The 5,923-nt window shown below is 39.2% G+C and overlaps 1 non-coding gene across 1 annotated transcript; it reads left to right on the top strand.

The window, feature by feature from the left end:
- On the top strand, window positions 3,846-3,917 carry TRNAC-GCA. The gene has a single exon. It is a non-coding gene; the product is annotated as a tRNA-Cys (tRNA).

Here is a 5,923-nt window from a genome sequence, read left to right on the forward strand (position 1 = left end):
ATCTCATAGACAGAGAGCCCGGTGGGCTACAGTCCATGCGGTTGCAAAGAGTCCAACACAACTGAAGCGATTTAGCAAGCATGAATGCATCTCTGTTGGAAAGTATTTTTTGAGAAACAGGTATATAAAAATATTTTTCTGCTTTTGTTTGGGAATGTTAAGCCAGATGACAAATTAACAGAATTTATAGAGCTCTAAAATGCTCTGAAAGGAAGAAAAGAAAGAAACACCATTCAAATCTCTTGCCTCCAGCGTGTAGTGGGGGAGATGAGGTAATAATTGAGAAGAATATCAGAATAGCCATAAAGAATTCTATGAACAAGAAAAATCTGATGAATAGATGAGAAAAAGCCTCCAGGTATGTTGTATTATAAAGAAGATGAAGAACATACTTTGGAGGAGTCTTTGAGAGTGGAAAAGAAATTCTGAAGTTAGGACTGGTCTCATTCTCAAAAAAGGAAGTTGCTTCTTTAGGAAGGCTGACTAAATGTTCTCACAGTATTCAGTTGACTAAAAATATCTCTTCCATTGGCTTGAAATCATTCAGATCAGACTTTATCCTTATGTAAATGCTCACACCACACTTTGTCCCAACTCCATAATTTTGCTCAGGCTGGGCCTTCTCTGAAATGCCCTTCCTGCGTTCTTTCTCACTTCCTATTTGTACACCAGGTTGGGAGCCACTTCTGTAGGATGTCTTTCTCAGGCCTTTACCCCAAACCACCAGGTAGCTAGGGATTTGCGTTTTAGCAAGCTCAATATGATAACACGGAGGCCAGGAGACTATGCTGGGAAAGATTGAGGCAGGAGGATAAGCGGACGACAGAGGATGAGATGGTTGGATGGCATCACTGACTCAATGGACATGAGTCTGAGTAAACTCCGGGAGATGGTGAAGGATAGGGAAGCCTGGCATGCTGCAGTCCATGGGGTCACAAAGAGTCAGACCTGACGAGTGACTGAACAACAGCACCACCATGCAGGAGACCAGGGCCTTAACTGGGTTTGGAGACAAGAGGACAGGTGAGGAGCAGATTTGTAGGTAGAACTGATAGTGCTTGAGAACAGCGTTTTGCTTGAGATGGATCCTGAGCATTCATCACACAACTAAATAAAAATGTTAGCCCATTAGCACAGTGCAGACCTCAGGATTCTGCATGTCCTGAGGTGTTGACAATTGCCTTTACTCCTGTTCTCTTCCAGAAAGCTACGTGACCTTGTTTCCCTCTATGTTTGCCCAGTACCTCATGTGTTAGTCACTCAGTCATGTCCAACTTTTTTGCAACTCCATGGACTGTATCCTTCCAAGCTTCTCTGTCCATGGAATTGACCAGGCAAGAATACTGGAGTGGGTGGCCATTCCCTTCTCCAGGGGAATCTTCGTGACCCAGGGATAAGACCCTGGTCTCCTGCTTTGGCAGGCAGATTCTTTACCATCTGAGCCACCAGGGCAGCCCATTCTGTACATATCTGTATGACCACATTTACCAAAGGGTTTATGTTTGCTAACTATATTGAACTATGAGCATCCAAAGTAAGAGCTCTCATTTATTTTCATGATCTCAGCAGAATGCCCAGCATATACTTAGTGCTTAAAAATAACAGCTGGATGATTGAGGTCTTATCAGACGATTTGTACATTTCAATTTTGAAAAGATAGTTACCTGGAGGGATAGAGATCAGTAATATGTTGACACATGAACCTAAGTTAATATATCCGATTGACCTCTTTTCAGGGGCAGGAAAAAAGTGGTGGGGAGTTAGCATAGACAGGAAGTTTGATTTTTGGGTAGGTCAGCAGTGAAAGCTAAGTGTCAGCCCTGGGAGAGAGGAACGGTAGACTGCCTAGTTTGTATCCTTCTGTCTTAGCATGTTCCCTACGTGAAAGGAGGGAGAAAGCCAGAAGTGTTCTGGAGACCAGTGATCTGACGTTTAGTCTCTCTTGACTAGATGGTGGAAACTGAACAGAAGCAAACCATATGGAGATTAGGTGGGGTGGGCAGTTGTTGGAGAGCTTTAGAACATGGACATGTGATAGGAGTGTATGTAGAAGTGCACAAGAGTCTTTTCAGAAAGAAACCCATCTTTTCTGCAGAGTGTTTTGTGTATTTGCACAGACAACTTGCTCCTTTATCTGAGTTCTTAAAACACTCAGTTATCTGCCTAAGAGCGATGCTTTTTGATATAAACAACTATCTACCTGGTGTCAGAATTTCTTAACAGATAAGACACACTTGTGCTCAGGAAGGAACTTCTGCAGTCAGATAGCACACTAAACTTTTATTGTTAATATGGGAAGAAAGGCATGCATCAGAATAACAGGAAGACCCGCTCCGGTGTATCTGAACCTGACATGGGGGAGGGGTTGTCATTTTTATCAGGCAGCAGTTCTTGAAACATGGTCTGTCCTAGATTTTACTGCTCTCTGAATTTTTAGTACCATGGCAGAGATTAAATGAAATCCAGGATTATTTTAGACAGTGTTAGAAATGAACAATAAAATGTTTCACATTAAGAATCTGACTGATCTTGTTGTATTTCATAGGATTTAGCACTTGTCTGCGTTTGTCCAATTAAATGTCTTCATCCATAACATGTGTTTCTCTCCTGAGTGCAGGGATAGGTAGGAGTGGATCTTTTCCTACGAAGAAAAATTTTGCTATCATGTTTAAACACACAAAATTTCACAGTTATTTTCTAATAACTCTGTATGTGCCAAACAAAGTTATTAAATATAAAGATTTATGAATGACATTTTGACTTCTGAATTGTATGGAATATTAAGAAACCATACTAAATAAACTTTCAAGTTATACTGATTAGGAAGCTGGATATTCTCAGAAAGAAATAAAGATTTTAATTTCTTTTTAGACATACGTTTTTGTCTTATCCCTCAGTCTTATCTCAGTGAAGAGATAAAATGGCAGTTTAAGGTAACTTTTTATATTTTTTATTTCTGTATTCTAACAATACAGAGATGATTCCTACGAAACCTCATTTCCCTGACAAGTCAAAAGTTTACCTTTGTGCTTCTTGTTATTTGCTTTTAAAAGTGTCAGACACTTTAATTCTTTTTTCCCCCTTTCATCTCCAAAGTCAATTTAACTGCTTAACCAAATACATCTTAATAGTGTTGATAAAGTCTCATTATTATTCTCAGTAATAATTATTTCTTTAGGACCAGCAGGAAGTCTGGTATTCAGCATGGTTTATAAACTCAGTGAGATGGACGATTCACAGAAATGCCAACTGCTGTTGAGACAGAACAGTGTTCTTCTGGCCTCCTTTGCCTTAGTATACAGTTTTGTTTGTTTCCTTATTCCTGCCAAGTAGACTTCCCTTGAGAAGTTTATATGGAGAATCTAAGGAAGGTGTGTTTTCAGGAAAACTTAGTGGCCACATAGGAAAGAAGTCTTAGTGAGATACAGCAAAGGTCTTTATAACATGGCCTGGAGTGTTTTAATTCTGGAGGAAGTAGGTATGAGGTGGTGGCAGAAAGGGAAAGATACTGAGGTGTTTCTAACATGGGCACAGGGATATGTGGCAATAATAGAACGTTACCAAAGTTTTCCTCTAGAATGAGCCATTGCCAAATATAATTTGAAGCTTTATGCAGCCCCAGGAAAATACCAATTTCTATGATTTTTATGAACTGGCACTTTGGCAAAATGATTGATAATGAATAAATGTATTCACAATTTACAATTGAAGCTCATAGTGTGAATTGAATTTAGCTAGGTGTGATACACATGGTGGGTACACATGGATGTCTTTCCAAAGGTCTGATTTCTTATAAAACAGTACTCAAATAATTTAACATATAACTATAAGTATTCTGAAGGGCTTCCCTGGTGGCTCAGATGGTAAAGTGTCTGCCTGCAATGCAGGAGACCCAGGTTCGATCCCTGGGTCGGGAAGATCCCCTGGAGAAGGAAATGGTAATCCACTCCAGTACTCTTGCCTGGAAAATTCCATGGACAGAGGAGCCTAGTCCATGGGGTTGCAAAGAGTTGGACACGACTAAGCAGCTTCAATTTCTTTTCACTTTTCGTAAGTATTCTAGGCCTAACTAGTAGGCAAATTTTGCATTACCATTCAATACTAGTTAGTAGTTTTTAAGCCCAGGTCAAGTATCTAACCACCCTAAAGAAATGTTTTGTTGTGAAGCTGAAAATATTGCATATTATATTCTTTAATTTAATTAGAGGCAGCTGTACCTCAGGTCTAATGAGCTGCATATTGTTAAGTGGCAATGCTTGCCATATCCCTTCATCAAAATTATCCAAAATTTAGTCTTAATCATTTTTTCACTGAATCTATGGTGATACTTCTTATTTTTTCTTTTTGTTTTGAGTGGTAGCTGGGTTGTGTGGGGGAGTGGATGTTCAGAATATTGGTGACCAGTTTGTAAGAATCTCCAAAGGGTAGCACTGAAATAGTTGATGGAGTTGTAAACAGGGTTCTATGTCCTTAGCTTTTCATATCCAGGACGCTTTGTGACTTTAAACAAAATCAGAATAGGCAGACTGATACCTGTTTCAGTATGAATTATTTTCCTATCAGTATAAAGTATGCTAAAGTGTGAGAGAAAGCAAAATTTGGGATATTTTTGTGAGAATATTATACTATAGGTGAACATATGTCAGATATTATATTGCTGCTGCTGCTGCTGCTAAGTCACTTCAGTAGTGTCCGACTCTGTGCGACCCCATAGACATCAGCCCACCAGGCTCCCCCGACCCTGGGATTCTCCAGGCAAGAACACTGGAGTGGGTTGCCATTTCCTTCTCCAAGATATTATACTAATTTAGTCTAAGTACTCTAACAGTATAAAATGATAGGTAGATAGGCTATCTTCTCTAAAGAGATCATAGTTTAAATAATACTTGGAAATGGTCAAATATTAACTTTTCACCTTAGAGATACCTTATAATAGAGATAAATTCAGTAATGTCTGTATTTTGCTTCTAAGAATTTGACGACCAAAGACCTTTGCCTTTGCCCTCATGTTCTGATAATATTTCATTTCCGTGAATAGTTTCCATTTCTCAAGCCTCTGAACCCATGAAGAGTTCTCCTCCCTTGTATCTCAACTCTCTTGAGATAATGCTCAAAAGGAGAAGTCCAGTCCCTTCCATGGGTGCTGCCATAACCATATGGTAACCTTTACCTCTTCCCAGGGGTTCCTGTTGGCTGAATTTGCAGGAGTCCACTCTACTGTGTTCAGTGGTTATTTAGCAAAATTGAAATGCTACTTGTGCATGGCCCATTTCAACTTTCCCATGATTCTTAGGAAGGCCCTGGCCTCCATTTTGAAAACAGAAAATAAAACCATAGATTTGTGAAGGTCAAAGGGGAAGTGAAGAAAGCAGTAGCAATTGTTAAGACATGGCAACTTCTTGTTTAAACTTCATTAGCCACACTTATATATTGACTCTCAGGTAGACACTCTAATGACTTGTAATTTTGTTGGGTGCTTTATGAAGCAAAAGAAAATGGCAGACCTTACAAAATGCATGAATAGAGAGAAAGCTTCAGTATTGGTAATCAGCTCAACAGAATTAAAAAATGGGAGCTGGGCTATTTGCTGAAGGTTTGAGTGCAAATTTGACAAGTCCAGAAAAATGGATTGCACTCCAATGAGAATTAACTCAAACTTGAATTCAGAAAACTCCACGTTTCTTCCTTGTTGAGTCCTGCAAATAGAGAAGAGCCTAAGAAAGGGAAGTAATTTAGAAGTAGGGGTTTGGAGAGTAAACTGGTGATTTCCATGGAAATAAGCTGTATTTTTTTTTATGATTTTTGTGTGTGTGCACGCCACTTTTAAGCTATTGCTTTCAGTTTACTTCAATGCAGTCACTGAAGTAGCTTAGAAAGAAATCTTTGATATGCCAGATCAACCAAAAGTTTTAAAATATCCTTT

Source organism: Capra hircus, chromosome 2 (assembly GCF_001704415.2).
Source record: "Capra hircus breed San Clemente chromosome 2, ASM170441v1, whole genome shotgun sequence".
Lineage (NCBI taxonomy): Eukaryota > Metazoa > Chordata > Mammalia > Artiodactyla > Bovidae > Capra > Capra hircus.